The 17,398-nt window shown below is 35.0% G+C and overlaps 1 pseudogene; it reads left to right on the top strand.

Moving 5' to 3' along the window:
* The first annotated feature begins 3,953 nt into the window (after positions 1-3,953).
* On the top strand, positions 3,954-5,749 carry LOC125200308 (annotated as a pseudogene).
* The last annotated feature ends 11,649 nt before the right edge of the window (positions 5,750-17,398 follow it).

Below are 17,398 nucleotides of genomic sequence, written 5' to 3'. Positions count from 1 at the left end.
AGAACTATTTTTTATGGACCGAGGGAGTATGATTTTTAAAAATAAGATTATTTTTCCTTAATATATGTGAGAAGATTTTGTTAAAAAGAGTGAATTTAAAAAAATGGTACCTAAATCATTCACTTTCGAACAAAAATAGTCCCGATTTTTTTTCATACTCCCTTCATCCGCCAATAGATGTCTCATTTTTTAGCTCGGGTTTTAAAAAATTTTTTTGACTCGTAAAAAGGAAGTGGTAGAAAAAGTTAGTGAAAAGTTGGTCTTAATTTTTTTACATTGGTTTTATATTAATATAAATGTACTATTTTCTCTTTTACTAAACACACAAATAACATCTCCTAAAATTTTGTGTCGAGTTCTCAATTAGGCCATCTATTATGAGACGGATAGAGTACTATTTTTTAAATTCACTTTTTGAAAAACAGTTGTTTTGACAACTCTTTATATGTGAGAAGATTCTTTCCTTGTCTGTAGTTTATAATTCAAAACCTCTTCCTAGTAAACCCATAAAATAAAACTAATAACGTTTGAACCTCGTGAGAGAAAAGAAATATAATCTTAATTAAGATTTTCGTATCTTTTCTTTGAGTATCCTGATTAAGTACCAAAATTGTGTCAATAGTACATCCATTCAAATAAGATTAAATTATATTAAGGTTATTAATTATCCCATATTAGAATTTTAATAGTATATGACAAGGATTTGAATGTGAAATTAATAAAATATGAGATAGATCAAAAGGAAAAATAACTAGAGTAAACTAATTTTCAAAAATGAAAGTAAATTAATTTTATAAGTACTACTACTTGTTTAGTGACAAAGCGAATATTAAATTTGACTAATCTCAATAAAATCAAGCCTATTACCTCTTAATAAAATCAATGTATTAGAAGCCTCAATTCAGACCACAACTTAAAAAAGTGGCACGACACTTACATTTTTGTCATTTATGTGGGAGTCAAAAATCGTGCTTTAAGTTTTACTGTTGTTGTATCTGTCCAAATTTATTAGACTAGTTAGTTTATTGTCCAATAAATATAGTACAAACTATAGGAGTGAATAAATTGAAAGATTTCGAGGTAGAATTTTGGAAGGGGATAAACAAAGTAAAGATTATGCCCAGAATGTAAATTATTCGAGAATATTAGTATGCTAATTGCTAAGGATCGATAAGCCCTGTATTTCCTTCATGATATATATGTAGACAATTAAAGCTTCACCGAATTTCATCAAACGGATCCACAGGAGCACACGCGTCGAAACACAAGTTACACCAGAATCTAGGCAGATACCGACATATATCTTTATTGTTTTTTCCATGTATAAACAAAATGACAATATTGCTGTTTAATATTAATTAAGAGGATATTATAGGATATCAGATTAAATAGAGTTAGACTGATTTTTATTCACGAGTGAACTATGCAAACAGTCCTGAACTATGCTTTCAGAGCAAACGGTCCTTGAATTTTAAAAATATCATGGTAGTCTTTGAACTAAGGTGTGATCACATTCATGGTATCTTTTAACTATTCATCATAATTTTACACCAAAAATGCTCCCAAGGAATGAAGGGCATTTCTAGACATTCATATCTAGGTACTGAATATGATATTTTCTTACCCCTCTTGAGTATTGAATATGCACGATTTGCATAGTTTGAGTACTTGAAATGATATTTTTCATTTTTACTTTTTCAATCATTTTATGTCAAATTTTCATTTTCTCTCTTAAACTATACTACTTTATATAGTAAAAAGTTAAAATAAAAATACTATGAAATTCTTATATAAATTAATTATAAAAATTAAACTTATAGTTATTATTTTAAAATAACTTGTTGCTAAATTCACATTTGATCGTGATTCAATTATTTATTAATATTAAAAATTAAAAATTTTGGATTATTTAAAAATTTTGGGTTAATTAAATTTTTTAATTTTTAATAATAAAATCACAATCAAAATTAAATTTAGTCACAATGAAGATTGTGATTGATAAAAAAATTAAATAACTAAATTTTATTTTGATTGTTATGTTATGAGCTTTTGTGTAGTGTATTAAGTGGGAAAATATAATTTTTTATATTAATATGTGTGATAATTTTTTTCTAAAAATAAAAATGTGGCATCTTTATTAGGACAAACTAAAAAGGAAAGTGAGACAGACATATTTACGAGAGAGGGAATAGGTGATTATATAATGAATTTGAGAGAACATCGCGTTTTCATTTGTAGAAATGTAGATATCCGATAATAGAACACGCGTTACTTTGGATATGACAAATATATTACTCCTGATATATGAAGATATGATATGGATGCAAGGAGCATAAAATGTACTTGGAGATATAATTTTTAGTATAATTTTGGGGAATTTAAGCTCATTTTTATTATGGGTTTTTGGCTTTTTAAACCAAAATCTTTTCCCGAATTCGGTTTTTCCCATGAACTTAGTCCATTATGTATGACATAGATTTTAAATAAAATTGGTTAAAGAAGAAAGATAGAAAGACAAACCGGTTAGCAGGGACAATGAGTTCCACTTCGCAAAGAAAGAAGATTACTATAGATAGATAAAGACTAACTCTAGTGCACAAACCAAATGAGTAAACATGACTATTTTTTCTGACAAATGTAGTGTCCTACTTCCTTCGCTCCTTAATTTTTGTCACCTTTTGACTAGAACGCAATTTTAAGAAATGTAATGGAAAATGGGTAAAAATAACTTAGAGAAATATGGGTCATAATTTTAAATTAGTATACTACTCCTCTGTCCCATGTGCTCGCACTTTTCATTTTAGGTCGTAAATTTGGGATTGATTTTTTAGTATAATTAAATTACTATTATTTTAAGTATAATAAGAGATCACTTAATAAGGAAACAATTAATTAACTATTCCTCCGTCCCATAAAAATATGGGCATATGATATGCATACGATTAAGAAAAAATTGGTACCGTAAGAGAAAGAGGGGAAGAGTAGTTAAAATATTGCTACCGGATAGTGGATACACATTATTATTAGTGTTTTGACGGCGGTATAACTTGTAAATAACTTGATATACAAGGGTAATAAATTAGGATACCTTTCCATAAATGGAAAATGCACATATTTTTATAGGACGGATGAAGTATAATATATTAATTAAATACCCATATTTTTACTTAAAATAGAAATAGTGTATGTAGAACGAGCCGAAACATAAAAGCGAGTAACATAGGATGATTAAGATAGTTTTATAATAAAATATGAGTGAAAATGAGTTAGTGGAATGGTGGCCTACTAAGCCAAAAATGGTAAAAAGGTGATATGTAACAAATTTGTGCGACGATGAAAGAGGGAGCGTACATTTGTCCCACCTAAATAGAATTCCTAGCTAGCTCGCTCCCGGATTAGCTAGAACCAGACTATCCAGCAACTCAAGTAGGACGTCTAATCTAAAGTTTCATGGTCTACCTCGATTGACATCTTTAACTTCTATTGACATCTCTAACTCGGGCCAAGGGCCGCGGCCCTCCCACTGTGGACACTCTAAGTAGCCTTTTTACCACACATCTATATGAACCATTGACGGAAAATTACACGTGCTTGTAAAATAGTAGTATGATCAATTATAAACTAAAAACAAAAACCAGGAAATGCACACATTTCCTTTACGTTAACAGAAAAAGAGTAATAGTCAGGGCATACCTAATAATCCAAAAATGTAACTTAATGATTTACTAAAAGAATCTCGCGCAAAGAAAATTAGGGCGGTTTTGTGGCTGGAAAATCTCACACGTCGTCAGTCAGATGATAGGTAGAAGAGCATTAAAAGTGATGTGTTCAATAAATTGCCTACAAATTTATCTATCTACTGACTACTGTTACTTTCACCCCTTTGGCAATTGGCATTCTCTTGTGTTATAAATAAAGAACATTAGGCCCCTCCATTTTGTCGCCACAACGAAATGGAAAATAAAAGTAATAATGGAATGAGAAAAGGAGCTTGGACTAAAGAGGAAGATCATCTTCTCAGAGACTGCATTCGTAAATACGGAGAAGGCAAATGGCATCTCGTCCTCTCCGAGCTGGTAACTTAATTATCATGCATCCTTCTTCAATTTCAAACAAACAATTTTACTTCTTCTTCTCTAATTTATTATCACTATATATATTTGCAGGGTTGAACAGATGTAGGAAAAGTTGCAGGCTGAGATGGCTTAATTATCTCAGACCAGATCTTAACAGAGGCTTTTTACGAATGATGAAGTTGATCTCATCGTTAGCTTCATAAACTGTTAGGGAACAGGCAAGTCTTCATTTCCAAATTTTTTACTACTTTTTTAGTCCAAAAAATAACGCTAAATGACAGAATTATGAAAATAATTAAGAATTTGAAATTAATTTTAGTTTACGCAATAAATATAAAATCAATGCTCAGTGCCTCCCACTGTTGATCTGGATGTTTGTGTACGTTATGGCTAGATTTGGAATGTTATATAATTAATAGCTTTACCGTTAGATTGTTGACGTACTTGCCTTTCACGAAAATAGTTACCTCGCCATTGGAAAACATTTAGATATTTTTTTGTACAATTTCTATATTAATTTTGAAGATTCGCAGTTAAAAATTTATTATTACTACAAGATAGTAGTATTAAATTTTAAAAATTGTATAGCCCAATTATGGAATAATCAACCCCAACGACTATTTTTAAACAAAAAATAAATTAAACATGAATGATAATTATAATTCCTAGTTATATTCCCTAGTTAATATTTCTTAAATTAAGTTAATATAAATTAAATCACAACATATTTAAATTGGAGAAAAATAGGAAAAATTAAGTACAAAAATTATAGTGCGACACCATGTCAAAAAAAACACACGACCAAATACTTTTATGGATATCGTGGAAATTTCGAAACAATAGAAGTTTATCTATCTGTCTACTCGATAAAAGATGTCAATAATTAGCGAACAAACCCTAAGTACTATTCACTATAGTTCAAGTCAAGAAATTCGAAGCAATAAATAATTGTCACCCCCACTTATTTATATCTACAAAGCAACAAACTGTGATTTGGTTGTGACATCTCAGCAACTCCCTTTGAAAACTTTATCCTAACATTTTTTAGCATGTGATTTTGTACATTTGGTTTTTTTAATTCAACTTCTAAATGCTAAAAATAAATACTATTATTCAACGTGTTGTTATTTTTAATTTGAACACGTTTTGTTATCCAACAACGGAGGCAGATGGTCGTTGATCGCCGGCAGACTACCCGGGCGGACTGCAAACGACGCCCAAAAACTTCTGGAACAGCCACATTTCAAAGCGACCGCCCTCCGCCCAAAGAAAAACCATCACCGAGAGCAACATCGTAAGGCCTCGAGCTCGGGCCTTCCCAATTCACACCCTCGGCTTGGTCCACCAAACTAGTGACGAGCTCATCCATGCCGCTGAGAAACCTCCCACAATAACGATCCAACGAGGCCGCCTTTTATCGGGCTCTGCAGAAACGATCTTGACGAGTGCATGCGATGGTGGGGAGACTTGCTCGAGATGTCGGAAAATGGGGAAAAAAATCCGTTTATGTTCTCTGATGATGACGTGGCGCATTTACCGGAGCTGGGGATCGGCGATCTAGACGGCGCCGATGAAGACGGGTTGACGTTTGATGCTGATATTTTGTTTGGAGGTTGAGCAATAATTGAGTGATGGACCCATTAATGATTGGTGTATATATGTAATATAGTGAATGGTCCTTGATTGTTGAGTTTGTATCATGTACTTGTATCTTTTGTACCTCTAGTGTAAATGAAATTTTGATGAAATCTTATACTGTGATAAATCAATAAAAAGGTTTATTACTCCTCCGCTCCATATATTTTCTCACTTCGATCAATTCCATTTTTAAAGAAATTAAAAAGAAAAAAGAGAAGTGGCTTACTTTTATATATATTAGTTTATAATAAAACGTAGAGAATGTTTTTAATATTAGTTCACTATAAAAAATGGTGAAAAGGAAAAGACAAACAACGAGAACAACCGAAATAGAGAAATGGGACAAACTATCCTGACGGAGGAGCATATTTACTCCTCCGAAAAATAAACAAGTTTTTTCCATTTTGGGAAAAAGGGAAAATTTTCAACCAATACTAACCCTAAACATCATTCTAAATAGACCACACAATTCACTAACACTCATTTAAAGACCTCCCCCCTCCTCTCTTAGTTTTCATATCTATTTTCATTTTTAAGAATAGGAGTATAATAATTTATACTATTATAATATAAATTATAAGAAATTGTTTGTGTGTATAATATTTGGAATGTGATAGTGGAATTTTAGGCCCACTTAAAATGTTTAATTTATAAATTCATCTTTTATACAACAATTTTCTGATTTTAGTTTTTTTGTATTACTGTTTTTTATTCTAAATTATATATCCCACAATCAAAGTAAACAAATCACGTTAATTGCAATCACAATCTGAAGATTTAAACACCAAGAACGAACCACCAATAAACATCGTGATTTCACACTTTAATTCAAACTCGCATGAATCGATTCAAAAGACAAGATTAATGAATCAAAACTAGCATCAAACTTAAATTAAAGATTAAAAAATCACTGAGAGGCCATAAGATAGATTTTTCAAGAACTAATTTTGAGAAATTAATACAACAATGTTTTGGACCGTAATCTAAATCGGGTACATAATTAATTTCAAGAAGAGAAAGGGATTAGGGTGTGCTGGAGAGGGAAAGAGAGATGACAATGTTTTGGAGTATATTACATTGAGAAGGGACGGCCGATTAGGGTTTGATAGAGGCGGTGGGAGATTAGGTTTCTCGAGAGAGATGGGTGAGTGATAGATTGAGAGAGAATCGAATTTCGCAAATGAGGGTAGAGACGGGGTTGGGGGTGGAAATTTGGGAATTAATTTTGGGGGTTTTTAATGACATTTTTAATAGAATAAGTAGGAGTGGTTATTGTTTCTAAATATGGTAAGAAGAATCGGGACTCCTATTACGGACGAACCGATATGGAAAAACGAGATTCCTATTCCTATAGTAGGGAGTATTGGATATTTGATACTCCATTCGTTTCATAATAGATGTTTTTGTGTTTTAAGTAAGAGAGAAATTTTCCTAGAAAAAATGTGACATCTTTTGTGTGACAAACTAAAAGGAAAAGTGTACATCTATTATAGGATGGATGAAATACTAATTTTTCACTCAAAAATTGTGATATTTATTTTTGTATGTATTATATAATTGTCATTGAAATATAATATTATACATATGTCACACATGTCATATTGTTATTACTCTCTCCGTAGCCTAAAAATTGCTTTTATTTTTTTTGGGTTTTTTTATGAAATTATCTTTCATATTTGGTAAATTTTAATTCCCTTTCTTTTTTCTCTCTGCGTTACTAATTTCGCATTCGCCTCCAAAGGTCTATATATTTAAGAGAAAAAAAATTAAAATAGCATTCACAAGCAATGCAACTGTATTAAAGTCAAAACAATAGTCAGGGCAATATTTATGATCTTACAAACCCATGAGTTTCAACTTAACTGAAGACACAAGAAAAAGTATGTCAGAAACGAGATCTAGCAAAACAGTTTAACGGATCTTCTTGTCCAAATGTTTATTAAAATAAAAAAAAATAAAGATTTAATTATTTCCGTTCATTGGGAATATTTTCTTAAACCAGCAAAAAATTTTCCCGCGGTCAGTTGCACAACAACCCCCGACGACTTAATTGGGTATTTATATTTCTAAGTCAATCTCTTTTATAATATAGATATAGATCTAAATATAATTTTTTTCATATCTCTATAAAATGTGTTGTGTTAATGTTGGGGTCTAATTGCACGTTAGTTGATATTGTCCACTTTGGTTGGGGCCGATGAATTTGTTTTTTTGGTCACCCCAAAAAGCCTCCTAATTTGAGGTGGGTAGCATTTTGATATACTAATCTAACTTTCCCTTCCCCAACAATGTGAGAGGATTTTTTAAAGATCTAACAGTTAAAATGCAAAGTATAATTCTTATCAAAGAACTACATACAATAAAAACTTTATTCACTTATATATGATCATATATAAATAATTAGAAATATAATATTAAAATTTCTAGGCATTAATCTGTAAAGGCTAAACACATTTTTGATAATTTAGTCATATATTCAAATGCTAGAACTAAAAGAAACTTGATTAATGGGGGGCATGAGCCCCTAGATAATCCTTTTGGGTCCGCCTATGTTTACGTGAGTATCATACTTCAACGTTAATCTCATTTAGTCTATATTATTAATTATTTTATATTACCTATTTACTTTGATTTTAATATTTTAAAAATATTATGGATGTAAGTAATTTTATACTCAATACCTTGACCTAACTTCCAATAAATTATCTGTCCTAACTTTCTGAAAATAGGATTTCATTCTCAATCCCTTTTGCTAAATTTACAGATGTTGTTATTCAATTTCTGGATATGATTAGTCTCTCTCTATTTCCTTATATTTTCTAGACAAACAATTAAAGGCTAATTCCAGTGGGCCGTATATTAGTTACCAAAATATACATTGGGACTCAACAAAATTTGGGGTTTTAAAATTCGGACATGGAATAGCCGCTAGGGAAAAAATGTAAAGGACCATAAACCCAAAAATAGGAAGTGATGATAGATCTTCATTTATTATTGTCACAAGAACACATGCTTTTATGTTTTTTCACTAAATTGAAAGTTGGTTAGGTTGATAATATGGATAATAATACCTAAATATGATAAATGTATGTAAAAAAGGAAATTAATTAATGGGATTAGTGAACCAATCCGAAATACTATGTTTTAATATATAGTAGTAGATGGTGTTGATTGGGATTAAATCGGCCCACATAAGTGTTTATTTAAATCTAGAAAATGACAAAATAACATATTGAGCATTTATCAAAGCGTTTGTGTGTCGCTTTTGACATATCATTGCAATGGAAGGAGGTCCCTTTTGGTATGTCTCAACTGCATTGCATTAATGGAGTATCTTATTTCACCGACATGATTGTAACGTATACCTGCATGGACCAGAGGATTTACTTCACTATCACTTCAATTTATTTTATTAATTAATGAACACTTCCTTGAAACAATATTCATGGTTACAATTCAAACATATGTGGGTAAAGATTAAAGAACATCTATTAGAATTGTGACCTTGGATACGTATTCTTTAAAATAATAACATTAATCCTCGATAATTTTATCAAAAGCAACTCGCCTATAATAATTCAAAAAACTAAGCACTACAAAGCTAGCTTACATATCTTGACCTAATGTTATATTAATAACTCAAATAACAATCAAAGATAAAATTCATAGACATAGACAAACTCAAGTCAAATGGGAGAAAACTGAAGTAATTTTGTTCATACAAGTCATGGGGAAATGAAACCCAATATATAGAAGAGAAAAGGGAAAAAATCACAAGATAGGAGAAAAACCCCTATCTACGTCCCGCACCTGTTAGGGTAAAAGTTGGGTTCTAACTCCCTTTAAAGTGAAACTATTATTAAAAACTAGTCCATTTGATCTAAGAGAAAAGGGGAAAAAGATTAATTTTCCGCGATGTCAAGCTATTCTAACAATGTCAACTGGGTTTTAAATTTTGATGTCAACTGGTTTTAAATATTGTCAATTAGGGGCATTAATGAAAACCAAAAATTTTTTATTTTTAACTAACTTTTAGAAAATATCTCAAAGCTTTAAACTAATATAACTATCTCGGTTTAAACTATTTTTCCACAAAAAAAATATCAAATTAAAGGAATTTTTTTAACGACTATAAGAAAACCTAATTGCTATATTTTGATGATAAAATTTGAAAATTTGATTTGAATTTTTTAATATATTCATAAAAACACCACCAACAATAGTACATATAAAAATCAATCATATGCATAACCAATGTTAACAAATTTAGTTAACATATTTAAAACATTGAAAATTGACATTATTAATAATGGGTTGACATCGGAGAATCACAAAAACCGCCCCTGAAAAAAACGACAAAAATGTCCTTTTTGAAATTTAAATTTAAAATAAAAAAGAATTTTCTCGGGGACCAAAATAGATACCACTAGATCTTTTAGATCTAATGACTAAGAATTGGTAATACTTATCAACTAGCAAATTTGTTAAAATTGATAAAATACTTTTATATACATCAAGGGAAAAATTATGGGCATCTTTAATTATAATACGATGTACTTAACCTTGTGCTGCCACATGAAAGCGTAAACAAATTAAACAATCTATGTCTACAATGCAAACTTCAAAAATACAAAATGCAATATCCTTATAACTACCATGCAATCTGCTGAAATCCATCTATAGCTTCTACAAATATATATTGCATTGTCATGTTTACAATCGTTAATATTACGTGCCATTTGACCGCACGAGGTTGGAAGTACGTTATAACTTTAAAATTACTTACTATTTTTCAAGAACACTATACATATTGAAAAGAGAGATGGGCGTCGGGCACCAGGCACTCCCTTTCAAAAACCCTCAACCACTTTACTAAACCTAGCATAGGGAAGTAGGGATCGATCCACAGAGATGGATGCGTAATAATCATGTTCAAGGATTTGGACTTGTTTTTGAGTTAGTGCCCACGCATTTTCTTGGTTGAGGAAAATAAACTTAACTTGAGAATTTTAACTACGCTAACTGGTAGGCCCAGGCGAAACAACAAAAGCATGCACGAAAATTACCGAACAATCACTAGATCTAAGAAACTACTCTAATTACCTAGACTCGGGAAACAAACGGCAGTGGGACCATGGAAAAACGAATTGACGAAAGTCAAAACAACTAACTCGTATAACTAAGTGACATCATCTTCTTCAACCAAATTGCGTAAAAACTCGAAGAAAAACAACATGAACCAAATCGAACGAGCAGACTAAATCTAAACCTTTTTAATGAGAAAAAAAAGAACTAAATAGATTTTGGATGCTGGGCAGAAAAACAGAAAAGGCAAAAAATCCTGCACAACTCCCTCCTCCCGGATCCAACCCGGGCCAAACCACCGGATCAAGCGTCGACCAAACCCAACCAAAAGAAACATTTCAAAATTTGTTTTAAAACAACAATCTCCAAAATAAACAAACCACAATCTATCCCCAAAATTTCCCCCGGATCGAGTCCCAAAGCAAAAACAGATCGCCCCAAATAACTTGCCAAAAAAAACTCTAAAAAGGGGATCTATGAAATCAACTTGAAAAATCACTAAAACGCAAACAAAGAATAATAGATAACGGTAGATCCCCGAATCGACTCCCAAAAGTGAAGTTGAGTAAAGGTGCAAAACAAGAAATTTAAAGAGATTGTATCTTGCCCTCCCCCGGGACGGTGTTAAATTTTTAAAACAAAAACCCCTAAAAACCCCCCGATCCCCCATTCCCAATGGTGTTATGTGTGTGGCTAAGATGAAAAAAAAGAGTGATGATTTGTGTGTTGTGCTCTTTTTTTGGGGGTTGGGGGGGGCCGGGAGGTATAGATAGCTTTTTGCCCCCCCTCGCTCTCTCCTTCCGCCTTCTTTTATGTTTCCATTTTTACTTCATTCCTTCCAGATTGTTTCCTTCCACCCCCGATTACGATTCTCAAACCCCCTTTATAAACCGTGTTGAAAGAATGAAAGCTTTTCCCATATCCTACATAAAATTAGCCTTTAAAAGGCTCCACTTAAACCATTTTTGCCCGGATAAAGCCCCAAAAAAAAGAAAAAGGCGAATTTCAAGCAAGGTTATCCCGCATCTTTGCTCGGCAACCCCCAGACCTAGACACAATTTAAAACTTAAAAATTTTGGAAAAAAAAAATAGAACACATAAACACATTCGAGCTGCTTCCTTTTAAAACGCCCACAAGATTAAGGTCTTTAATGGGTTTTGATCCTAAGGGGTCTTTCCCTTCTTACCTCCCAAAATCCCCAAAAAAATTTTCCCCTTTTGTTATTCACTTAAATCTTCCCTCCGGGGATGTTGGGATAAATTTTTTAAGTTATTCCACACCACTAAAGCGCTTATAGATTCTCCTTTTCCTGGGCTTTATTTTTCCTTTACCCTTTGAAAATTTCCCCCGGACTTACCCCAAATTTCTTATATATATATATATATTTTTTCTCCTTTTTTTTTTTTTTTTTTTTTTTTTTTTCCGGACTTTGCCCACATTCCCTCCATTTTCTTCTTTGGACTTTCCCCCATAACACTTGGTCACTCCTTCACTTAACCAAATTTCTATTTTTTTTCCTTCAAACCTTTCCCAAGCATTGGTGGGCCCAAAAAATTTTTTAAGTTTTTTAAGGCTTATAACTATATTATAGGGGAAACAAAGTAAGCAAAGGATCCTCCATCGTTCTCATTTTCCTCATTGACTTGGGTTTTTAAAAAAAAAACCTAAGTTGAAATGCCTCCCCTTTCAAATTTCTTTCACGAAGGGGAAACATGCTATTATATTCAAGCTCATCGACACAACAAATTTTAGACCTAAAGACTCTTTAAAATGCAGAAAATTCATGCATTACTCCTCCCCTTCACTCGCTTGTCCCCAAAACCCTCGTTGTGAAGGGGGAAACGAAAAAAAAATTTGGCCCAAAACAAATCATATAAAAACAAAAACCCCACCGCCAAACATTGGGCTAATGGGGAAAAACCCCAAAACAAAATACAAACTTCACACTTAAACCCGCGGTAAGGGGGGAAACTAACAAAACTAACAAAAATAACCAACAAAAAAAAACCGAATTTTAAAATGAAAAATAAAAATTCTTGGTCAGGGGTGGTGATTCACTTGGGGGGGCCTGAAGCCAGGGTTTAAAGGGGTTCGGGCATCTTTACCCCTTCTTTGCTTTTTTTGGGGCGGCTTCCCCATTGACTTTGATTTAGAGGGGAACTTGTTTGGGAACGGGGGGAGATAACGGCGATTCTTTTGGTTTCTTGATGGAGGGGCTCCCGGGTGGGTTGACCTCCTGGACCGGGGAGCCCGGGGTAAGGAGTCTCCTCCCACTTCAACATCTTATAAAACTCCACCCTTCCGGGCTTCGATCATTTTTTTTGGCGCCTTCAAGAACCGCAATGTTTCCCCCCCGGGGGCTTCCCTTTCCCCCCGTTCCCCTTTAATTTCTTCCCATCCCCCCAGTTCCTTTATCATTTCCCTTTCCCCATCAAGCATCTCCTTCCTATCCCGGGCTTTTTGTAGCTCTTCCCTTTCACTTGCAAATTTTGGGTTTTTCAAATTGCTGACCTTGTCTCCTCGGAAGAGGGGCTTGGCCCATATCCCCCCTTTTTGAAAAAAAAATCAACAAAAACCGAAAATTCGCCCTGACCCAAAGGCGGGCCCTTTACAATTTTTTATTTTATGTTTCGTTGGAGGTGGGGCCAGGGGGTGGGGGGTTAAAATAGGGGGTTTTCCTCATTTGGTGCATCGAAACACCAACCTGGGGCACCTTCACGCCCTTTATACTATTAAGTAGGGTGATTGTAGGCTGGAATTGGGTGTTGGGGCACGCGGGGAAACCAAACAGGGCCCAAACGGATTTATTTAGGGTCACTTGACTCAATTTCATGCAATATTCATGTATAGATATAACATCAAATAAACACATAAATCATATTCGATGTAGATTCGATTGTTACCTCAAATCCCCTCATTGGGTTGCGTTGCTAGCGCACCACCCGGAGATCCTTGGTTTATCGACCAGAATCTTCCTCTATTCCCTCGCCCTGTTTTCCATCCGGGGGGCGGGCTTAGAAAAAAATTAAATAACTTTGAATGGACTGGGGGAAACCCATCAAAAACCAAATTGTCTAGACAATCCCAGAATAGGATGATCAGCAATAATCAAAACCCCCAAATTTTCCCACAACTATGGCTCGAAAATGAGACCAAGAAGAGAAGGAAGGAGGGCCCTTTTAAAGGGTAGGGGTTGGGTTTTTTTGTTGTCTTGGGTTTTTTAGGTTTCCCTTTTACATTATTTATAGTGGACCTTATTGGGGAGTAAGGATCCCTGGAATGACTTAAGGGTTTGGGCTCACCCATTAGATAAATTACTAATTAAATCAAATGACCCATGATTTAATATATTATCAATGGAATATTATTTATTCCACTAAAGAATAATATTGCACTCCCACTTAAATCTACCTGCAAATTACAAATAACTTGAGTCCATTTTATTTTTATAATATTTCCGTGATTTAAGATTATCTTGATCAGTGATTTAATTCTTTTGTGCGCTATGTATTAGAATTAAATTATTCTTCAAGTTTTTCTAGTTTGAAACTTTATTATTCGTGGAATAAATTTCAAGCTGGCAGCGATTTAGATAATAAGATTCCTCTTTCAAACACCTACGTTGGAATCACCCTTTTAGGGATTTGTTAATCATACCACCTTGGTAGCGAATTCTATGAAATAATATTCCAATACGCTTCATGTTATTCAATTACTACCACCCGAGATATCATGAACTTGAGTTACGATACAGAAACTTCACATATTGATAAATGAAGTAAGGCGTTTGATTGAATAAACAATATTGATATTAATATCATAGACTAGAAAATACTAAACACTACAGAAATATATTCTTTCGGTAGATATGATAAAGAATACATTTCGGATTAGATCCTTTCGGTGCTTTACCATAGGTGTTACTAATCTCATCTTAGGTAAGAGAGAATTATCACAAACAGCAGCCGTTCGATAGGTAGCTAGCTGTCTAGGTTGTGAATACGTTCTTCTTACTAGATGCTAGAGTCCCCTCTTGGAAAACTTCATGAGGAGATTCATCGAAATTTCCACTACTTGACCTTCTTAGTAAAAAGCACTTAGACTTGTTTATCTATATTCCCTGATAATAAACCATTATATTATATTATTTATTCTCATTATTAGGTAAACAAGTGGACGTAGGCGTTTCTTGTATACATGCACAAAATTTGGCGCTGCAGAGCATGTAAAACAAATCTTTTAGTATACAAACCCAGAAACAAAAGCGGTTCCCATCAAATTGTAGGCGATACTTGTCTGAGCAAAGCGAAAAGGAGATCAGTCTTCGATGTGAGAGGCTTTGGGTAAATTTGGACTTAAGTTCCGCCTTGGGGTGAGTGATCGGTTCCATGCAGTTTGCACCTTGAAACTGGCGTGTTCTTGAAGCACACCGATCATCCTTTCATTCCATGCCCCTCGTACTCGGCAGGTAAACAATCCCGTTACGAGACCATTCCCAGGATGCTGTCTTCGTATTCATCATTTCCCGCTGCTCACTTGCTGATCCATGGGCGCCCCTCTCACAGGTAAATGCGTAGTAACCACTTTCCAATCTATCGAATAGATACAAGCGCGGAATTCCTTGTCACATGCAATCATTTAAATACGTGGTACATCTTAACCTCTAAGGCTTGGCCATGCTAAGCGCTACATCTTTCCTTGTGCTGCGGTCCTATTACAGTCGATCAGGCTAACCGTCTCTGCGGCTCTTTGAGTCGGCCGGACTTGGACGTCTGGGCATGGCTCTTCGGCTTCTTGATTAAGCAGTGGGACTGGAGGATAAGGCTCGTCTTGGTCTCGACGGAAGGATCCTCGGTCATAGAGAAAAAGGTCTCCTCGACCTCACTTGACGGAGGAGCTTTCCTTAGCCAAGTGATGAGGTCGCGCGCTTCTTCCTTTTCTTGCCGCTTTCCTTGGCCGAGGAGGCGTTCATACATCAGCAGCCATCAGAACTAAGTCATCGACTTCATCGAGGAGACTCTCTCAATTAAGCCTCCTTTTACGCCCTCTCGTCCCCATCTTGGGTTCATCCTGCTCACGGTCACCACCGGGTCCATAATCAATTCGGCCCTCCCTCGGGCTCAGGGTGCCTCCGATCATGATAAGTCTCTTGCTTTGACAACTTTTCGGGGTTTCCCCTGTGTTTCCACTATCGGGGTCGGCCCCTCAATATAAATGGGGTTCTCCCCCCGGACACCACTTGGGGTCGCCCCCTCTTCCACGAGTTCGGGAATTCGCGCCCACGAAATCGATTGGGGTCATTACTTGATTTCATGGGGTTTCTCCCGACAGCATCCTTCTGATAGGAGGGTTTCCCCCTCAGTCGTCTTGTCCACAATAGGGGTTCCCCACTCACAGCTTCATCTACATGAGGGGTTTCCCCCTGCCATCTTCCCCTTTCCCTCAAATTAGGTTCTCGTCAGGTGCTTCTCTGTCTCTTGTTCGCCGTTTGTCAGTCTGTCCTCCCAGCCCGGTTCGTGCACCACCTCTTTCTCACTCTTGTGAAGCGGTTTACGCATGTTGAGATCAATCTTGCGGCTGTTTTAGAAGATTCGCCGGGTTATCTTGTAGAGTCTGCCCAGGAATCGTCGGTGGTGGGGTACGGCCATTTGGACGTCATTAAGAGGCAGCGGAGGAAACGGGGCATATACTTAACTTTGCTTTCTGCAAGCGGCTCCCCAATTCTGCGTCAATTTCGCTAAACGAGTGGAGTCGTACACCGTTCTTTGTGAACTTCCGGTGAGTTGGGTTGAATCGTGTTCATAATTTAGAAATTTAAATGACAAAAAGCTAGATTGAATATTGGTTGGGGTTTGTATTTTAGAGAGAATAAGTAGAGATAAGGAGAGTAAATTCGAGATTCGTCGATTTGGGATTAGAGAAGCGGCAGTTCTTTCGATGAAAGGATGGTGCGGTTCTGGGCATGATGTAAACAACAATCTGACTCCGTAATTATCGGTGATTTTGAAATTCAAATTATCTCGAGTCCTCTCCTTGACTCTTCCTCCAAGCTTTCCTTGACTTAACTTTCATGAGAATCTTCTCTAGCTAGTTAACTTGATCATGACCCTATCTTGCTCTGGAAATAAAAAAATTGAAGGTTCCGAGACTCCCAGTCCCGAGGTTAGAGTATAAAGTATTGGTTTCCTTAGATCGGTATGAAAATATTTTTTAGTTTTTAGTTTTTATTTTTTTAGTTTGAAAAGCAATTAAACTATTTACACACTTTTTAAAGTATCCCAGAGATTCCCACCAGTTGAGTTCGTATTTTCAAAGTGTTAACCTCTTTAAAGCCCGAGAATTCATGAAAGGAGCTATCTCTGATCGTCTAGGCAATAGTTGGGAGTGCGTGTAGCGGAACCGTCCACCACGCCTGACTCGGAATTATCCTATAGACCTTCGCTCTGCCATTGACAAGGAAAGGAACCCGGAAGTTAGGAGCACTTCCTGGATCTCCCATTTCTGCTGGTTGTGCGGATAAACTGATGGTATATGGGCCGATCCATTTATACTTCAATTTCTGGCATTAGCAGTCGCGATTGGAAAAGGGCACCTTGTC

This window comes from Salvia hispanica, unplaced genomic scaffold, assembly GCF_023119035.1.
Source record: "Salvia hispanica cultivar TCC Black 2014 unplaced genomic scaffold, UniMelb_Shisp_WGS_1.0 HiC_scaffold_898, whole genome shotgun sequence".
Taxonomy (NCBI): Eukaryota; Viridiplantae; Streptophyta; class Magnoliopsida; order Lamiales; family Lamiaceae; genus Salvia; species Salvia hispanica.
This window is presented reverse-complemented; position numbering and strand designations above follow the sequence as displayed.